Raw genomic sequence first — 23,536 nt, 5'->3', positions numbered from 1 at the left:
TCGCGTTGTTTACAATGGAAAATCGTAACGTCGTCGGTCACGCCTAACGGCACACTACACATGCGAAGAAAAAGCAAATAGCGACCACTGATTATTATTATTATTGAGGTTATATACCTTGTAGACGGCAGTTCACGAGTATTTGATGTATAGGCCATACGTGTATGATATATATAGCGAGAGAGGGGAGATTGAGGGGGTACGGAGGAGAGAGTCAGGCGGACAGAAGGAGACACACATGAGCGCATATACATACATATAGTATGGTTCGGGTGGCGAAGATCGGGGAAAGACTGCAGTGCGGGGGATCAACCGTGGTGAGGTCGGACCGACGGGGGTGGCGGTGAGACTTTTGGCCGGGGGTGCGTGGCGTCGCGCTTGCGTCCCTCCGCCGCAGAATCTCACCGCGCGCGCCAGCCGTTTCCCGCACGCACCGATGAGGAGAGTCAGTCGTCCGGCGTCCTGCGCCGTGAGATATCTCGCGAGCGCACCGGTCCGCTCGATACACTGCTCCAAAGTTGCCGCCGCCGCGAGTTCAGCAGATACGCGTGTGTATAAAATATATCGCTACGGCCGCCGCCGCCGCGGAAGACGTTAGAAAACGGACCGGACGTAGTATACGGTATACCAAGTGTTTGCAATCGAACCACATACTCGGTCGCAGCTATTGTGCAGTCCGATTACGTCTCACACGCACCCACCGCCGTCGATTCCCGCGAGTATACCCAGGTATGATATTATGATAGCACATTTTTGTCGCCGACGAAACGAACCGAAAATTAGAATAATAAAAAAAAAAATAGTAAAAATCTACAGCAAAAGAAATCCTATTCTAATGCGGTCGTGTGCCTTACCCCTCATCCTGCAGTCACCGTGTCGTCGTCGCCGAAGGTTGCTTTTAAAAACACATTACGTGCGCTATATAATTACGACAACGACGCCACGGCAGGTGTCGGCAGGGCGGATGTGACTATAGAAGGACAGTGACTAATTGACACCCACGAGTTTGAGGGGTTTATAATATACCAATATTATCATCATCATTAAGTGTATTTTCAGTGGTTTATTTGTATTCCAACCGTTTTTTTTTTTAAATTTTTGTTCTTAACTAGGTTACGTTTTTTCGCTCCTTCGTCCGAACCGATCGCAGTATGAAACCACTTATATGAGTTTAGTTTTTGCATACAAAGAGCTCCCCACCTTGAAGTATTATTAATACACGCGTGCTCCAAATATTAATATACGAGTACGTCGATATACTTACCTATTAGAGTACACAACAAATTAATTAATAAATACCTACGCCTACTTATACGCACACTTTGAGCGTTGCGCAATATTTGACATCACAAGGTTCGCAATGATTTCCGCAACAAAAAATGCAGACCAGTAAGTTGTCGTATATACTTATAGATAAGTGAATAATGCTTATATCTACCTACGCCGCCTAATAATAACAATAATAATTATAATAATATTATAAATACGAAACGTGGTGTACTTGTACAACAGCAGCGATACGAAGGGGCGTTCCACATATGTACATCATGCACTAGCTTGTATAGAATAATATGGCCAAAGTCCAATTTTCTCGCTTCCGAAAATCGTTTTTGGGGTCGAAAAGTCGAATTGTATACCACTCAGTTCTTGCCAACGGAGATGGTCGCAGCTAGTCGAGTCAAAATATAACTAATAAGAGAGGCGATGTAGCTTGTAGTAGGTCGAATCTTATTGTCTATTTGTCTATCTTATTGTATATTGATACACGTTATTATTATATTTTAACGCAATGACAATTTTTCCAATCGTATTATGATGATGATAATAACAACAAACACATACGTCATACTTATATTAATATTACGTGTTCGGAGTTTCGTTACCGGTCACGATATACACGTGGGCGAATAATAACAATATTATTATTATACATTTATACATCACCATATATGTTTATGTTATTGAAAAATATTCTTATTAACTCTGTTGTAATGTTTAAATATTAATTTTTCTTGCGTCGTTTTCTCGCCTCTTGACTTACTCCCAATAGGTTCAACAAAGTAGTCTCCACCCATAACTAGTTTTTTCCGGATTCTTAAGTACGGTCGAGTATTTAAGTTTAATCAAGCGTAATACGAATTAATAACGGTACGAATAATATTTTTTATTTTATTAATATTATGCTACATTATAAGTTGTTTTTACAATGCCTTATTCCGAAAACATTACTGATTGAAACGGTCAGAAAATTCGACTTTAACGCATTTGGTATGAAAAAATGAAATACTATAATTTCGGTAATATTTATATAATATATATATTTTTTATTAAAATGTGTAATATAAAACTATTGTGTATAATAATATACAATTATATGTAAAGTGTAAAAATTGAACATGTGAAATCATTAAAATACTGATTTAATTGTCCTTTTTACTGTATGAATATAAGTATTTTTAATAATATTTAGAATTTTGCTTATTTAAATATTCCCCATAATTTGTATTCATCAATTACTATGCAATATATAATATTATGCATAAATGTATAAATATTATAAAAATAGTATGAATTTTATCACAGCATGATATCTTAGAGTATATAATTCAACAATAAAATTGTATATCAAAATGTCTTTATTCATTATCAGAATAATTGTAAAATATTTAAAAAAGTATAGGTAGGTATAGGCAGGTGTACTTATAATCATTAGTTTTTTGATAGGATCTAAAATTTCAGCTTTAAAAGATTTACGTTATAGTAAAATACTTTCTAAAGCTGTAAGATGATATCTACGGAATATGAAAAACAAATTATCCATGGAAAGTATAATGTTTTTCACAAAACCAGATAAATATACAAAAAACATTATTGTTTTTATTTTTGCAAAATTCTTGTGAGAATTGACTTTTTAAAGAAGAGACGAACATTTTTTTCGTATTTTATCACAGAAATATCAAAATGTGGATCTTTTTTATTCCATTTCCATGCGTTAAATAAACACAATGGTTAATTATTTTTTTTAAATGTAAAAATTTACGGAAAATTATTCCATTATCCTTTCCACAAAATATACCTACTTATAACTTATATGCAAATACTTTATATAAAAATGTATATCTACAAAAAGTTTCATTCCAAATTACTTCATCATCCAAATCCTCTGATTGCAAATCAACATTCAGCCACAATTCCAAGTAACCCCTCTCGTCGCCTCAAAAGACGTTGGTGTGTCGCGACCTCCTAAACTGAAACACCACTCCATGTCCTAAACGTCTCAACTCAAAAGGGTCCTATCACTGGATAGCTTCCCTTCTCATGTATCCAAAGCAGTGGCGGACTGGGAGAAAACCACAGCCCGGAAAAATCATAATTGTAGAGGCCCTCAATATACTAACGGCCTTTTAAATATATAATATATTTTTTATACGTCATGTGGATGTTATAACAGTCTATACAATACCTAATAACTATTTTAAATTTTAAGCGGAGCGATGAATGTACTCGTAATGTTTTTATAATGATGTGTGTTTTTTAATTTTTTTTTGTGTCTATCATCACCTTTTAGGACGGTAAAAATGCTTAGATTTTTTTCAACATTATCTTTTCTAATAGGAAAGTAGTGAATCTAGTTGGTAGTTTTTCCAGTAGCTTTCAAAAGTGCCGTGAAAAACAAAAGAAAAATTATTTTTATTTTTTGATGTAACTCTAAAACAAATGACCATAGATAGATGCAATTTTCACTGAATGTTTATATTAGCATTTTGTATACACCAAAACATTTTCAAAATATTTTGACTTGTTTTGAACTGTTTACGGCAATTTAAAATTTCATGTTTTTTCTATAAATATCAATAAAATTGTATTTGTTGTCCCAAAGTGCGTGAAAAGGTAATGAGAAAGACTCCTCATATATTGTTACTATAGCGGTTGAAAAATATTAAAAATGCATAGGGACAAATTTTTTTATAATCATTTAAAGTTTGAACTTTGACAAAATGTATCAAAATCTTGAAAATTATCAATCATTGTAATTAAAAAATTATGAAATGTTCAGTTTTTATAACTAAGGATTAAAAATTAAAAATATAGATTCTCATAAATTGTTCTTATTATGGCCAACAAATCTAAAAAATATATAAACACAGTTATTTCTAATAGACATTTTAAATTCAAATTGTGAATTTTTATTTCTTTATTTTAAATAAAATTAAATGTTTTAATTACATCTAGATTAGTATTCTTGCTCTACGATAATAGGTATTACCTCAGTGTATAGAGCAAATTATAGCATATGTTAACCATACACTTTGTTCACATTTATCAACTACTTGCAATAAATAAATTTATTATTATTAAACAAAAATTTGGACGAAATTACATATTAAATCCAATAATATCGATTTTGGTTATTTTGTTGTAATTTAAAAATAAATACCTATTATTCATGGATATAAGAAACTTTTAAGAATATATTGACATATTATTGTATTTTATACACACAATGACATTTTCAAATGTATTTTTTTGGGGGGAAATGAATTTAACCTACTGTAGAAGATACTAATGCCTAATACTAAAATTAATTACTTTAATCACAATAATATTATAAAATATGCCTATTGCCTACCTATAGTAATATTATAAACATACCGTCTCAAAATCTCGTTTTTCATACACAATAATATTATATCATTGAATTCAAATTTAATACCATTCATTACAGTGACCTACTATTATTGTAACCTACTGTAAGCCTGGTCTGGCGAACACAAGCCAGTCCCGCATTTTAAAATACCTAATCAGAAAGCTAGGTTTTTATGTTTAATAATATTTGATATTACATAGGTACTTATTAGTTATTAGATAATATTTTAATTTATTATTTCACCATTATAATATTAATAAATATATATTTTATACCAGCAGAGGCCCACCGGGAAATTTCCCGGTATCCCGGTCGTCCAGTCCGCCACTGATCCAAAGTCACTATTATAATTGTAAACATATTTGCTTATTGTATTTTATTATGTACAGATTGTAAATGTTATTTTGTTAATAATAAAAAAAAAAAAATGTATAATACATATATTATATATGAAAGTATGTAGACTTGGAATTAGAAATCTAAATGAAGTACTCGTAAAGCTTTTCAAGTATTTTTAACACTTTTATAGTATTAAAATAAAATGTTTAGTTACAATATTTATTTTTATGTTGTGAATTAAAAGTTGTCACAGTTAAGTTATATAAAATATAAATGCAGTATATTTAATTATATTTTATCATTAACCATAATATCATTTTTTTAATATTTAAAACAAAAAATATCTTAAATACTTTTATAGTATCTTATGGTATATTGAAATCTATATTCGTTATACTATATTTCATAAGTATCTGAGTATTTATTCCAAATACTTTTTTTAATTTTTTTTTTTTTTATCTCAAGTCTGTAAATATATACAGCAATGTCGAGATTTTGAATGATATTTATTAAAATCATTGTATATAGTAATACTTGTCTCTTTGTAAACATCCTTATAAACGTATTAAGTATTATATTATTATAAAATATTTAATGTTCTTTATTTAAATATCTATTTTTTTTTATAGTATATTTTTCAAATTGATTTTGTTGTGGCACAACTGAAAGAAAAAAATCATTTGACGTCTAACGAACAATTCAGCTCAGGAGGTGCATTATACGTCACTGAATTAGTGATTGTTTAGATTTGACTTGGTAACCTAAGTTTTGAAGGTAGTAATAATTATAAAGTAAATACTTTTTTCAATTTTTTTTTAACCTAGTTCTCTTCTATTAGTTTCACGATTTTGGTATTTTTCTTTTTTTAAATAATGAATCTATTATTTTCTTTTATCGTATATTAGAGGAAAATTTTTCTTGCATTTTAGTAATATTATGCTGCATTAGTTAGAATTTTTTTTCCTTTATGACAAAAACATGCAATCAACGTGGTTCAAGTTATGTTTACTTGGATAATTAAATACGGTAGTCATAAATTATTTACATATCATTTTTATTCTATACTTTGCCACTATACTTCATAAACGATATTTGAATAATGAAAAATATGTTGCTAATTTAAACAATGGAAATATTAACACCAATAACTTATTTAGATGCGCACTCAGTTTTATTATGTTGTATTTTCTATTCTCCTTTTTTTTTTTTTTAATAAAGTATAGTTAATTGTGATGATTATAATATATTTCGTCCCATAGCAGCGTGTAAATAATACCTATAAGTGACCTAAATAAACAAACTAAATGTGTAAGATAAGAAAACCCTGTATCTAGGCTAGCTTATAAAAGGATTTATATTATGAAGTAGGTATATGATACTTGGTTAATTTATATATTTAGGTTACCTTAGCTGTAATATGTATAATAACACTAATCTGTTTTCAAAACGTTAATATTATGTGAAAAAAAAGGATTTGCAATTTTATATTGCGCAAACAAGATTTATTTTAAAATGTTTTATATTTCATTTAAAATAGATTTAAATGTATTTTGGAAACAGTATTTAAATAATATTAGTTTATTTACTATCGATAAAAAAAATATGTATATACATGGACTATAAAAACACATAAACATTAAAATACTTAATGTTAAATATAATATTATCTTTAAATATTATAGTTGACTAGATATTAAAAAGGCCACGCATAGGCGCAACTAGATCTCTAAAGCGAAATCTGTAAATACGTCACAGAGCCGTGGGGAGCAAAGCCTCCCCACACCCCCTACACATAGACCAACATTAATCGATACATCAAAACTTTAAAATATATATTAAGACTTTTTACAAAATTAAAAAAAATTAACAATATTTATAATACTCTTTTTTTAATACAATATCAAAAACATATTGAAACATTTTAATTTCATAATCCTGTTTAAATAAATAATAATTTATACATTTGAAATCATGCAATATTTATTCAAAATAGTTTCAGTGTTTATCTGATTGATTAAATCTTTTTCAATATTCAACAAAGATAAATAACGAATTATATTATACGACCAAACAGTTATATATTTTTTTCAGGAAATGTCTAATAATTTAAAAACATAAAATTCATAGTATTATGTTTATAATAATAATTATATATAAAAAACAAGAGATGCTAAATTTTAACTTGGGTGTGCTAAAGACCTTTTTGCACTCGCCTCCCCTTGTTGCGCCACTAAGATCACGTGATTTAAATATTATTAATGTTGAAATACATATTTTTATTAATTGTTAGTTATAACTTTATTGTTAATAATTGGGTATCGAGCAAGTCAAACAAATACATATATTTATACACAAATTATAATGATAATTTTATAAGCTTAGTACCTAGATGGATTATTGTAAAAATTAGATATTAACATATTTATCAGATTAGTAAATTAATAAAGTGTTATGTGAAATAAATAATAATAAAAAATATGTTATGGTAGCTGAAAACCGATAATTATATTTTTTAAATGCCGGTAAACGATGGAGTATTTCTCGAGCTTTGAATTCAAATTAACGTAATAATATTATATGGGTAAGCTAGGTTAAAAGGTCAACTATTAAATATCGATTACAAGACGATTAACTATGTTATCATATTTATAATGAATTATGATGTACCTATATTTTATAGATAAAAACATTTTTTTTTATTAATATAAATAGATTCATGATTATAGTCAGGGATGCCTGTTGTAGCACATTAAATTATATTTTTGCTCTTTGACTTTTTATTTATTAAAATTTAATAAATGATTAAAAGGTAGTTTTAAATGAATACCTGCATTATTCGAAAAACTGTTGTAGATAAAAAAAAAAAAAAAATTTAAGTTTTTTTTAGATTTTATCATGTTACACGTCTTTTAGATTCATCTTAATAGCTTTTAGTTTCCATCTTCACTTACTTTTATATTACCTATCTTTAAATTTTGTATTGTTATTTCAAAATTAACAACCATGGCTAATTTAACAAGCAGAGTTTTAAAATACGTAATCATTATAAGAATTTTGTTCACTGGATTTATTGGTAAATGATAAATGTTTTGTTAAGAAAAAGATTTTCTAATAATTCGTTTACAATTTTAATTGAATTAATTTATTATTTTAAATTAGAATACTAATTTTTTTTTATACGATACTTTGAAAACTACTTCGATATTATTTATGTTTACTTAAATAAATATCAATACATCATGAATTAGAGTAAAATTTACTCATATAATTTTTAGTTGAGTATTAGGAGATTAATCGGATGAATAAAAAATGTATTATTATTTATTATCATATAAGTTAAAAATTACAATTGCTTAGCGGTTGTCGCACCTGTTTTCCTAATTGTTTAAATGTTTAAAATTGTAGTTGACAACATTGTGATCAATAGTCAATACAACCGTTACAATAGTTCTCTACGTTCACCGTAAATGTCTAAGTTTAACGGGAACGAAGGAAAACCACAGAATTGGTTTCGTTTAAATGTGGATTACTATCAGTGAGTCACATATTCAGCATTCTCATCTATCTTCGGGTGGTCATGGTTGGTCTACATAATTTAAATTCATAAACATTTGTTTAGTTCATAAATTATTTCGTGATGACGAAATAGCGTTATTATACTGATATAGATAACGGATTACGCTGAAATTTATAATTTTAATATTGTTTATACTAAGTTATTGTGATTCATGGTTTGTTAATTAATTAAGTATAAAAATCGCATATTCCTTACTTCCCTAGGCTGAAAATATATTTGAGTTTATTGCCTTGAAAGAACGACATGTACGATATTTTACAATATGTTTTTGAATAATAAACAAGATATCACCAATCAATACCTAACTAAACCTAATTAGGCATCGCTACAAAGTTTAAATATATTATAATAATCAATTAGAGTTATTTCAACTCGTTTAAAATAATATAACTTTTTATTTTATTGGCATGTTTTACAATGTATTCCATGAAAAGTTGTATGAAAGTGCCTATACATTAAAATTAAATATAAATTATGTTTGTTGTTACAGAAAAGATATTCACTAACAATAAAGAATTATTCTGTAATAGGAATAGACCGAAAAAATATGTATAGAAATACAAAAATAAGCATTTCAATAACATATCGTTTATTGCCCTGTTTCACATAACTTATAAAAAATAAAAATAAATATTTTTCAAGCTATAGGTAGGAGTAAAAAAGTTTTTAAAATTAGACCACGAAGACATGTATTAATTTATTGTACACAATACACATTATCACTTATGTATGCAGTTAAAAAAGGTTTTAAATGAACCATTTATAATAAGAAATACACGAAATATGGATATTATTATTATACATTTATTGTGTATTTGAAATGTTTTAAGTTTTGTTAAAATTATGTTCATTTCACATCTTTTTCTTGGGCTTATGATTGTCAAACGGTTAAATATAATAGCATTATACACATATTATTATAATGTGTTGTGTAGTTTGTATTTTATAAATTATTTTTCATAGATGTAATGCATACAATTATTCAGATAAAAGTTGAACAATATAATGTACTCTCGAAAATAACGGCATCCATTAAACATTCAAGAGTCACTATTGCTTGCCTTGGCCATTTATAAATCGAGAGAGTTGTGTTATAAACTCTTGTATAGTTTCCAGAAAAGCATAGTTGATGGACAAGTTTTTAAAGTTTGATCTCATTTTACCATTTTATCCATTGATTTTTTTTCTTATTGGTATATCTTGAAGGGATTTATTTGCAAAGATTTTTTTCCCAAAATTCAGTATCAAAATTATGATTGCTAATGGTATGACTAAACCAATACTTAGTGAGTCGTTGAAATACAAGTAAAAATTTTTTTTTCCATCTTTGAATTGCTGGATTTGGAGAAAAACTGTCGTTGTTTTGCTATCTTTTTTACATTCGACCCTTAGTGAAGGCGAAGAAGATAGCATTAGGTCGAGATCAAAATGGAGCCGCGAAACCAGAAAAAGTAATAAGTGAAATGTTGAATAGTAAGTGGAAGAGGGAAGTTATCGGTTAATAATATATAGATTCAGTGTTGATTACAAGTGAAGAGGGAAAATAACGACAGAGAGGTAACCAGTAAATTAGGAATATATGGCAATAGAAATGGGAAAACGTATGTCATATAATCATATTAATGTTAAACATGATTTGTGATAACATGTTTTCTTTTTTATGCATTTGCGGGGAAAGAACTGCTCAATAAGGAAAAGTTTCCCCAGTGTTTGCGATTTAAACTCACACAAAAATCTAGTGTAGAAGGAGTAGTAAAAATAGTATAATAGTAATAATAACATTAACAGTAGAAGCGGAAGCATGCTCATGGGAGGATAGTGCCATATCCCCATTTCGCCTTAGTTTTCTTGTCATATAAAATATATGATAAAGCAATGAAAGCATATTTAGCGCTAAATAGCGTGTAGTGTGAAAATAGTCAAAAATTCATATTTATTCTTTAAAAAAGCTGAGCACGCCACTGAGTAAAGTATTTGTAGTGGTAGCAATAACAATCTTCCCATGTGCTTGCAACAACGATTCACGATAAAAAAAAAATGAAAAAAGTCTGACATAGTATAATACATATAATAAATATTATTAATATCGGTCGGGGCGATACGTGGCATTTTCCTACGCTTCCCATACGCCGTACATTATTCCCATAATATAGTAAAAAATAAAAATAATATCTATATTAGACAGTAGTAGCGGCAGTAAAAATAATAGTTATATCGGTGAATATTCCATTAATAATAATTACTTTTGCCGTGTCATTGTTTTCATTTAACCAGAAGAGTGATAAAATATTTACTTTCAACCTTGTCGGCGTACGTTGTATTATGTAATCGTATGATTATAATGTAGACTATATAATATAGTATGCTGTAAGGTACACCATTGTTTAAACACATACCGTATTTTATTATTTATACTACACACCGATAAACACATAGGTAATAAAGGCGAAACGAATCAAAATTCCTTCGCCACACGATATGTCTTAAAATTATTGTGATAACTACATACCTAATTAAACATAAAATACCGTTGCTAAAATGAATTACCTATAATATAGAACCCGTGTAACCACAAAGGTTAAATAATTGTAATATGTTTTGGCTGAACCGAAATAAAACAACTAGGTATATTACTATATTTTACCATTGACTAACGAGTATGTATACATTTATTTAATAAATTCTTTTAGTTTTAAATGTATGTAGGTATCAATGCTATTCTTATGTATTATTATGGCATATAAAAATTTTTACTTATCAGTTACCATTTAATTATATTATTATCATGGATAAAAAGAACCTATTTGTATCCGACATTATATGTATACATATATAGAGTCACAGTTAGTTATTACATCTATAATTTGAAATTAAAATTACTATTTTTTTTTTTTTTTGATACAATATCCACTTAGGTTATAGCTATTATAAAACGTATAAAAATATTGTGTATAATGAATAATTGTATAATTATAATGTCCCGTGTTTATTTTTGGAAAATTTTTGAATCATAAATTATTATCATTGTAATTTCACATTTGACTTTGTTCATCGCCAAAATATGTAAATTGTATTATCGACTGCTTCAGATGCTAGTATTTTAAGCGTTATAATAATATCAATCGACGAACAAATATTTTCTCGTAATGCAAAAAAATATTTTTTAAAAAAAGGCCAAGTCCATCATATCACCACCAATCTTCTCTTCCCACAACCCGCAAATGTGACACTGGCAAACTGAGTTTATATAATGATATGATTTATGAAATCCAATAAATAGTTGGTTGAAATGTTTTTATTTTATACGTAACAACAATGATACGTTTAACGAATCCATATAGCGCTTACAAAATTAGTAACCTAATTTGAAGAGTTCCTAGTTTGGGGGAGGAGGGTCCATGATATATACTATATCAATATACCAGTACTTCATTTAAGTGTTTATAACCATCATTGGTATATTATTATTATTTAAATTTTTTATTGAAAGACATAAAAACTTCGGAAACTGTTGCCAATGATTTGGCAAACTAAAAATTATTGAATTATGGAATTATATATATTATTACCATGATACATAGGTTATACTTTTTTTGGATACATATTTTATTCTTAAAGATAATTAAGTTATGAATAGCGTCGGAGCAATTGAATTGGCTCCCCAATACAGGTAGGTAGTCAATATTTTACCCTTACTAAGTACCTTTGAATTGGCTCCCAAGAATTTACTGTTGAATTGGCTCCCTACCGTTTTTTTTTCAAAAATGTATTGATTGCCAATATGTTAATAATTTAATTTTTTTTATTTTTAAATCCAATTAACAATTTTCAAAACAAAAGAAAATATGAATAAAATAATATCCTTTTTATTTTATCCATGTTACCTCGTATACCTTATAGGCAACGTTAATATTTGTATAGCACAGGTATACCTACTTATAATAAAATACCGAACAATAGTGTACAATAGCACAAATGCGAAATATGTACGTGTATCCATTTACAACGTAGGCATTTAAGTATTAGACTTTTATCCTTATTCCTTAGTATTTCAAGTAGAATAACTCTGGAAGTTTTCGTTCGAATTTTGATTGCAATATGTCAAAATTTTCAGAAAAATTAACTGAATCACATATTGCTTTAAAATATATAGGTTGTCGTTTGAAAAACCAAAGTTAGTATCGCTACAGGATACTCCTTAAAAGTTGTGAAAAATCCAAGTACTCAAAAATATCGCCTTTAACTACACTTAAATATTCCAAAAATCAGAATTTGAATATATGCATAATTTAAGCATAAAAATGGGGCGAGCATACTTAAAAAATCACCCTGTATATAGTTACGACTGATGTGGAAGTCAATATATATACGTACATTACATTATAATATTATTTAGTATGTAAAGGTGTAAATTCTCGCACATTTTATTGTAGGCAGATGGTGAGTGAGAGCAACACGAATTTATGCTGAAAAAGTATGAAAAATTAATATCGTTCCGATTCCCGGGGATGGATCCTTCTATGGACGTGTTATCCGAACTCGACGCGGCACCCCGTTGTTTTATATAATATACATAATTTATAATATTACGGTCACTGTATGTCTGCTGTAGTATAATGAAATGTAAACAATATAGGGGATGTCGGATATTTGCTTTTAATTAACCCTTCCCGGAACAAAGGGAACCCTAATACGGTTTAAGTTATTGGACTTTTGGTGTTTGGGTTTTTTAAAATTTTTTTTTTCTATTTTGTTCTCTCTCGTCTCGTTTGTAAACATGATGTGGTTAGCTAACGGTAAATATTGTATAATGTGTATGCGTGTATATCGATACGCAATAACTCAATGGATTCCTAACGGATATTACACTATAATAGTATAATAACCTACTTATTTTAAGTTATGGGTACCTACGCCGTTTTAAATTATAAATTATAGTAAAAGGACGATCGACTGTGGCAAAAAATGTCACCCAATCTAACTGTAAATGAAAAAAAAAAACGAAGTATAGCGTATTCTTATGTAAAGCCGATTAAAGTCGGAATACGAATCGATCGTCGACGTGAACAGTATAGGTCGTATAGGAGCTATACGCCTGTACACAATACTACTCAACAACGGCTGACTCCAATAAACGAATATTATAATGACCTACTCTTTTTTGGTGTACTTGTGCTTTTTTAAATAACAATATCAACACGAAGATTGCAACAAACTAAATGGAAAAAAATAAATAAATTTGCGCGTTCTTGCTAAACGGCCGATTAAAATTGGAAAACACATCATTCGTCAAAAGTGAGCAGGCAATACAATTGCAGGTGTGTAATAATATATCAAGAAATTTTAGCTCTTTAAAACTTTTAATATCAATGAAAGTACGACAACTTAACTTTTCACTACTCATCTGTGTATGTCGCATAAATTGTTAATGGGAATTTATTACTTCATGTTGAGTTTGATTTTTTTTTCAGTCTTGTGTACAAAAAAAAACTTACTTCCATCACACAAACGTACCCATTTATTCATCGATATATTATATGGAAACGTCCGTTGGTATAACTTTGTGTTTATTATATTTTATCAATTAAGTACGTTGTATTATTTTTCTTATACTTACTATAATAATATTATATTGATTTTAGATCTATATCTTGTACTAAGTCAATATATATATATTTTTTTTAATTAGTTTTTTATAATATTAAGTATGTGATTTAAATTATATAATACATAAGTTACATGGTTTAAAAAACAATTTGACCTACGACTTTTATTGTTTAAATAAAATACTTACCTATGATACATTCGAAAATCTCATTATAATATAATAATTTGTTAAATAAACTTATATTATAAAACATATATTCAAAATATCAAAAACAGCTGCAGTTTATAACAATCAAAATATATATAATTTTATGATTTATGTTTGACTGTCAAAGTTTAAAAACAAATCGAATTTATAGAGTAGGTATTATTTATATACGATTTAAATTGAAATAAGTTCACACATTATAAACAAAAACCGGGTGTTCGAATTTTGTCTTGATTTTTTTTTAAATGGCATGTACCTCACATTCAATAAACGATTTTAAATGAACCCCGTAAAAGTGCATTTTCGGTTATTGTTTTAAAACTTTGTATATTATTTTCATTTTTCCCAACATTTTACGCGTTTGTCAGTAGTTTTTTTTTTTTTTTTGATAAACAAAAAAAAGGACCGAAAAAATGTTCAATGAAGAAAAAAGTAAATAAAACATCACTCCAAAACCGATACATTATACTCACATTACAAAATCTAAAATACGAGTAGATAGTGAAACTTTTAGATATCTGCAGTATCAATGTTTCTGGAAATAATATTAAATTGTTATTGCTTATAAAATATATTTAATTATTATTGTTCTTATGTTCTGTAATAATAAATAATTTGAATAAATTATATTAAAATATAATGAAATTGATTTAGTATCAAAATAATTGATATTAAAGTATTAAATACTATTGCGTTAAAAGTAATATTTAAAATAGTTAAAATAATCAAAATATAAACTAATCGCTTAGTAAAATGTAACTATAGATTATAAAATGAATCATCATTTAAATTTTTATATATAATATTATATACTTTTAGTTTGATAATATTATTTACTAAAATATATCATTACAGTTTTACTTTAACACTATTATTAATTAGTTTCAACAAATATAATCAAATTAACTTAGATACCATTTGGGAGTAAAATATATAAGAAGGTACTTACATACAGTAAACTTATTACTTTTATACAAAGGTATACTTTGGACGGTCGACACAGAATTATTTAAAAAGTCTGAGAATTTGTTTATATATCTTAAATACTTTTTAATAAATAGTAGTGATCCAGCAAAATAGCAAGTTTGGATAACATTGTGTGTATATACATTGTTGTTTACATTGTTTGAATCATTGACAACTGATGAGAATCAGGAATGAATTTTGGATCTATTACTTACTCAAATATTCAGCAATATTCCTAAAATAACACTAACAATATAACAGCAACAATAAAAATACCCCGGATTGACTTATAATACAATCAAATTATATTAGTGAAAAATTACGGGACTTTTTCAGACATAACTTAAACATAAGTTTATGGAAAATATTACTTATTAATGGTACCTATGTATATAGAGCAAAGACCGAAAATTGAACTATCAACATTTGTTCAATTAAATTTCAAATCTAATCCATGATTAGGCGATCTGTATTATTGTGTTGTCGCTGGTAAGTAAAAATAACTAACTATATTATAAATTATAAATTGTAACAACCATATTTACTTTAACTGCCAATCGATTGTAAATTCTATTATCAGTCATTAATCAAATTATTACCGATTGAATACACATGATTGTATTTTAGGTTAAATTTACGATTTTCATAAATGTAAGTAGCTAGAAGATAGGTAAATTTATTTTAATGTAAATAAAAATAAGTATATGGTTCATGATAATTTACCTTTATTTATTAAAGAAGTATTATAGAATAAATACCCATAAAAATATTAAAATATAGTGAAGCATATCCATTTATTTATCTCTTCGAATTTAAATACTGGTTTAAAAATCTATATTATGTTTCGGTCTATAGAAATATTTAAAAGAAAACTTCTTTTATTTTTTCTATTTTCGTGGTATACAATATTAAGATAAAAAGTGTCATTAGACAGATAGGGCTGTCTTTTTCTTTTAACCCGTTTAGTCTGTCAATCCATTTTCCAAAGTGACTGTTTCGCTATCGATCAAACGGTGAATCTGAAGATAAAAAAAAGGCTTGAAGCTTTTTCTATGGAAATCGACATAAGACGATGATTGATGAGTCGTTTTCACAAGACAACTAGTTGGTAGTCCCTAACTTTTCCTTTCATTTTCACCTTGCATAGTTAAATGTATAGAACAGTTATTAAAAATTGTTTGCCAAAATTAAATAATGTTCTGGAAAATTCTATTTATTTTTTTTTAAATATAAACAATAACAATTTTTATTCATTACAATTCAAAGTTCATTAAAGTTCGTATTTTATTTTAATGATGTAAGATATTTACCGTTATTATATTAATATATTGTTAGCTGATGACTTCGATTTATTTTATTTTGAATTTAATTTGTGTAAGGTATGTAATTATAAATAAATTAGGGTTATTTTTTTTATTCTAAAAAATTTTGTGCTGACAGGTAGATTATGTAACGAATGAGATGGGTTTACTTCAGAGTTTTCTATTTTCATTCAACTTTTATTTTATATTGTAAAACCAACAACATTTTATATTTTACTCTTCAATAGGCTTAAATGTAATAAAATATTTTGTAGTAAACATTATTTAAAATATACTTATTTAATTTTGATTTTTAGCAAAAATGTGAAGAAAAAATTTCATTGTTTGTGATGCACAAATGTATATTGTAAATTATTTTGCAGTAATTTGAGCAAATTCGATTCAGAATAGATTCCAGTAGTCTCATAAAACCATTACTAGTAATGATATCTTAACATTTACATATTATTTATTTCATATTTATATATATTTTGCATATTATATGAAATCAGAAGTATGTAAAAAAATTACGCAGAACCAATTCACCAAAACGCAATAAAGTGTTTTAAATTTAGTATAACTTCATGATTATTTCACCCAAGAAGTGCCATTTCTAAAAAAATAGGAAACCTTTTGTAACAATAGCATTATACTGCATACATTTTTATTAGTAGTACTGTGTGTACAGGGTAGTATTTTATTATATGTTTAAATTAATTCTACTGTCAAAACTATTGACTCGAATGATTAAATTATTGAAAAAAAAAAAATTTAATTGCTCACTTTTTTTTATAGCAATTATCAGCTCCTTTTATTTATGATTTAGTGTTTTAATTTATACTTCCATTGTATCATAGTTGGTTTTCATTATTTATCTTCACTTTGATATTTCAGAAGAAAAATATAATTAAAAAAGTTAGTATCCATCCAGTTTTATTAACGATAAGGGTTGTCGGTTTCTGTTGAGATTTTTGTTACTAATCGTTGCTGTTTTTCTTCTTTAGCCACCACGTCATCTTGTACTTTATTTGTTATGGTTAGTAATTTATTTTACGTTGAATTCATTCCGGTATTTGAGATAATTAATTGGAGTTACGATTCCTAAGTTTAAAGTGTGTCGTTTTCGTGAATTAATGCATTTAATATTTATAAGGAATAATGTTTGAAAATTGAAGAATCACTGTTCCTCAAACACTCAACATTTCCTACGTCGTGACTTGTGAACAAACCATTGAAAGATTTTAAAAAAATTAAATGTATTGTATTTGTAAAAATATTTAGTGTCAATTAGTTGGTCAAGACAAACAAAATAAAGTAAAATAGACGATGGTAAAAATTAACTATACTACAGTATTTTATATTTTTTTTAGCGATATCTTCCTATTTTGCTCATCAAAGGGTCGAATGCGACTTGAGAAAAATTCAGTATTATATGATGATAATAGTTATTCATAACAATTAATATTATATTATTATATGAAATTTGATATAAAACAACTATAAGAAGAATATAAAGTATCTTATTCGATTTACTTGGTTTAGTATACATACCTAATCTACCTATATAAAATATATAATTTGCCTATGTAATTGATAATAATCTCAGTACGTTTTCTTGACAAAATGCAGAACAGCATTTAATTAGAAACGTTTTGTCCATTTATTAAACATTCGAAATGTCTTAAAGAAATATATAAATGTTTTAAGCAATGGAAAATAAATAAGTACCAATGAAATATTAATTGAAACTCTAACTAACTCTTAATTTAGGTAATTTTTAAAGAAATCAAGTTTATGTTTGCATCCAAAAATAAAATGTCAAAAATATTTCCCTTATATTATAAAATAATTTATATTGTATAGGTATGTAAAAAAAAAACTTAACTTTATTCCAAATTACATAATTATTATGCCGTTATTTCTTGAATTGTTTACAGTGTTATAAATGTAGTTACAGTCGCTCGTTGTTACAAAATATGACGCAGTAGTGAAATCATCTCATGGCAGTGGCGGCTTGAACTTTTTTTCCCTCGAATCACGTTTAATATTTTTACACCACCCACCCTAAAATATAGTTATTAGTTATTACTTATTATTGTACATTATCTGCTGAGTACACATATTATATTTATTATTTATAATTTAATATTTAAATACCAACCTGCAAAAATGGTCCAATCTACCTTTTCCAACCATAAGACCTACCCACCCAACCACCCATTAATATATTTGTGAATCACGTGATTCAAATATACTCCCTTCGAACCGCCACTGTCTCATGGTATTATAATAATATATTTCTACAACTTGCGGCACGTACCTATCAGTTAAACACATTATGACTGAATGTCTATCATATACCGATGCAAGACTGGAATCAAATCTTCCTGAACACCTGGCAGAATCACTCGGTCACAACAACTCTTCACTCGCAGTCACATTCAACTTTATTTCTTTGGCAGAACTTCAAAACAAAATTTAAAGAAACAAAGTACACTTATTCAAATGTAAATATTGTAAATTTTAGATGTAAATAACGGAATTCCATTGTTCCCAATGGCCGATGTCGCCGAGGGTTCTTAATAAAAAAAAAAAAAAAAAAAAATATATATATTTCTATAATATTTTTCATCGTGAAAAAGTCGAAAAGGTTGAGTTAAAAATATATGCCATAATCACAATGTGTATAGTTGAGTAAAATACTACGGAGCACTATCATATATTTCATACAGATGATGATGATTCAACATGCATGTTCAATACCATTTTTATTTTTATAATGAATTTATTCAAATTCTGATTTTTAGAATTTTCGACATACTTAAGGACAATTTTTTCAAGTAAGTAGGTATTTTTTGTTGAAATTAATGACTGCTTTGTGGTTTTCCCAACTTATTTCTGCAAATAAAAATCACCCTTTTCTGTCAATTATTGATTGGAAATGCATTTTTGGAAAATATTAATGTACTTAAATCAGAAGTTCTTAAGTTAATTAACTTTGTGCACTTAGAAAATATGCCCAAAATAATAGATTTGGAAAAAATGAGATCATATATTATAATTTTATTAATACTAAACTATCAAAATTACATTGTTTGCAAAAGTAGTCTGAAAATAATAATTACTAATAATTACTACTAATTTTACTTCTATAAAAACTTTATAAATATTAATTCATTTTTAAATCATGAAATCATTTTTACGGACTATATTTATCCTAATATTCTTAATGTATATATTTTAATAACAAAGAAAATACTAGTCAATATTTTTAATTTATATAATAAATATATTTAAAATTACTAAATTATATATAAAAAAAATATTTGATAGTTAATTTACAGTAAAAAGAGTAGTTTTGGTCTGAATTAATAAATCGGTATCCCAAGACATTTTTTAAATGAAAAAAAGTCTAAGTAGTATCAGTACTTTAGTGTAACATGGATCTTAAAAGTTTTTTTTAGCTTCCGAAAACCAGAATTGGAATGAATTTATTATTAAAGGAAAACACGGGAGTGAGCATGATTGGTGAACCATTCCGTATAGCGACACACCGGGTCACAACTACTACAATATTTAATATCGCCCAACACTCGGCAAAAGCCAGAAAATAAAAACAGTTATAGCACAATATTATAGCTCTGTTTTATTATCCTATATTATTCATAGTGCTTTCAGTTTTTTTTTTATTCATCAGATACAATGCGAGCAAAATCTTATTTTTAGCCAACAATGATTATTTGCTATCCTTTTTTTTTTTTGCTCTTCAAAGTTGTGAGGATTTTATAATTTTGCAATAATGTGGATATTATACAGATTATAGTCAATTTATGACCCAGATAATATCCTAACTGCAAGCACAGTTTATATGTAAAATTAATTTTACAGACTCATAGTTTTGGGTGATGTGTATGTCAGAAAATCTTTTAGTCAATAGGTAACATTGTGAGCAAAATCGTGTGTTGACGGTTAAAGCAACATTTCTTTTTTAAAATTTAAAAAACGGATGGTACATTTAAAAACATCCAGTTTAATCATAATCCAAAGTGGTGAACTAAAAATGAATTATAATATTTATTTGAGATTTATGAATGTTTAAACAGAATATTCGGTATAATAATATAATATTATTAGCCGGGTAATGCACTTCATTGAGCTTCATTTTTTTTTTAATCATACTCACCACAAAACAGTACTTATATTCCCATATTTTACATATAATATATTATATATATATTGTAATAATTGAGTTAATAATAAAATGAAGGTGCAGATATAGTGAATTTATGAAAAACGAGTTATCAGAAAATGGTTAAAATTTGTTCAACGTAACATTACGGAACAATAATAACACATTGTCGAGTAATATCAATCGTATAATATTCACAGATATAGTTATCTATTTGTGGAGAATAATATTTAAATTTAAAGATTCTTGGTTGATATTTCATTATGCTTCTTTTCATACATCTCATACTTAATTATAAGAATAAAAATCCTGCTTGTTGTCTAAAATTTGATGTTTACAATATAGCATAGTTAAACAATGCATTTAAAAACTATGAATCCTTTAGAAGTGGAACAATTATATCATTATTATATAATATTTTATTGTAACCGGTGCATCAGCTCATTAATTAAAATGTATATTGAAATAAAATGTCCAAAGGGTAAACCTTTCAACTGAGTTCTATTGCCCGTGCAATAACCGTATTTCATGCTTCAAATGTTTTAAAAAAAAAATTAAACAACCATTTTTATTATTCATTAAATTTAATTATTATAGTTAATACACTTTACACTGTAAACAATTTCACTTTTGTAATAATTTGCCGTTTTTTTTTTAAGCCTTGATTAATGGTTATTCAGATACGTTGCATATGTATTATTGATTTAGAGTTGTGTGTATTCTAAAAATGACGTTAATGATAAAAAATTAGTTATACTGAAAATCGTCTGAAAAAACACTTGACACCTGTTGGAAGACTGTCTCGTTTTTTAAACTTTATATTATTAAAATAACATAACTGTCAACTAATAGTCACTCGATAACATGCCAGTGATTGATAGTGATTAGATGTTATGCCTATATAAATTTGAATGTTTGTATACTATTACATATTAATTGATTGGATGATGAAGAGTATGATGTGCAGAGAACTATTAATTGAATAAATTAAATTAGCTTGATCATAATAATATTAGTATAATAGAGAGGATATTAATTTTGTGTATGGTTTAAACATTGCGCAAATCTGATAACATTTTAATTAAGCTTTGAACACGCTTAAAAATATCTGAATTTTACGATTGGAAAGGTTATGACTATAATTATATGTTAGTTCTCAATTTCATATTATGGAAAAGAATACGACTTAATAAATCCAAACAAACTTTTAAATTGAAGTTAATTTCTACAATTGATTGTGAATTTTAACTCTCTCTCACTCTCTCTCTCTATATATATATAATATATATATAAATAATACAAAGTAATACCTATTTCAGTTTTTCTTTTACAAACATTTTTATACACTATTTAAATGCATTTTTCTAACTAGTCAATTAATTTTTTGTATATTATTTTAATTTCTCATATGGTATGATCAAATAAACTGATTAAAATTAAATTAGAAAAGTACACCATATAGATACTAATGACTAGCATATAGTTTAATTGTTATGAATGAAAATATATATTTTTTTGAAATGTTAACAAAAATAATTGTGCCCGTATTTAATAACATTATTATGTTCACCGTAATATCATACTATAAATTAGGTAAAAAAGGCAATCAGATTTACATTATATTAAGTTAAAATGAGTACTTAATACGTTACATTAAATACGTTTTATTTAAGTTAATTTACTTGGCCATCATTTTTTGAAAAATAATAGGCATGAACAATCATATTTTATCCAACTAGAATAAAATTAAAAATAACATACTATACCGATAAAAACATTGATAACTGTTTTTGAAGAAGAGAGAATGTAGAAACTTTGGAGATCGATATTACCTAATACCTATAAGTAATTTTTTTATTTTTCTCATTAGTTGTTTTGATAACGCAAGGAATAAAATAACAGTCAAGTTACAATTTGAAACTGAATACAAATACAATTTAAATCGAACTTTATATCTCAGACTTATTTTATTGAATCATAAAATGCATCATTGCCTTCAAATTGAATACTGCAGCCCACTACACCTTGTACCCAAGTGAGAGGAGTAAGATGATTGACCGATTGTTACATCATGGTTTGTATCCAGTTTTTACTTTAGTTAAGTTTATTTTTTAAATATTGATTATTATCCTAATTTAAAAACCATAAGGATATTACCCAAACTAAATTAATTTAATCGTTAATTTGATGTTAATTGTTTGTACTGAATAAACTAGTAATTTTATCATATTTTCTAAAATGTCCTTTAAACAGTTTAAACCAAATATTTTATTTTATTATAATTCAAGTTTAACAAAATAAATATGGACATTGTTCACGTCTCACGTTCTTTAAATCGTTTCATTTGCTGGACATTAAACATTTTTTTTTAACTGACCGATAATAGTATAATTTCATGATGAGATAAAATTTTCAGTTTACTTTCATATTTAAATGTAGAAGTTTTTATAAACCTTACTACTTAGAAACATTAATCATACAATTTAATAATAGTTTTGGCCATTGACTTTTTAAATTTCAAAATGACGTAATATTATAAACATAATAGAAATTTCAAAACTGTATAAAATGAAATACTAAGTTCATTATTTTTATTTTTTAGATAATTCTAGTATAAATGTAGAATATAATAGAAAAACACTAATTTGTTTTTTCGTTCTTTTAAAAAACCCTGATTGAACTTTTACCTAATAACCGAAAA

At 26.8% G+C, this 23,536-nt stretch overlaps 1 protein-coding gene across 4 annotated transcripts in view; it reads left to right on the top strand.

The window, feature by feature from the left end:
- Positions 1-462: 462 nt before the first annotated feature.
- The window catches only part of LOC107173168 (uncharacterized), a 186,136-nt gene continuing 163,062 nt past the window's right edge, over positions 463-23,536 (top strand). For 3 of the 4 annotated variants that reach the window (XM_089227488.1, XM_089227487.1, XM_089227485.1), the window contains exon 1: positions 463-729. The gene's annotated coding sequence lies outside the window, so the exon portion shown is untranslated. Of the gene's footprint in view, positions 730-5,637; positions 5,762-23,536 lie in introns of those variants that run through there. The other variant, XM_089227486.1, reaches the window with a different exon arrangement.

This window comes from Diuraphis noxia, unplaced genomic scaffold, assembly GCF_037042655.1.
Source record: "Diuraphis noxia isolate RWA-SAM2 unplaced genomic scaffold, SU_Dnox_SAM2 contig0004, whole genome shotgun sequence".
NCBI lineage: Eukaryota > Metazoa > Arthropoda > Insecta > Hemiptera > Aphididae > Diuraphis > Diuraphis noxia.
The sequence above is the reverse complement of the archived record's forward strand: the minus strand, read 5'-3'. Positions and strand labels throughout refer to the sequence as shown.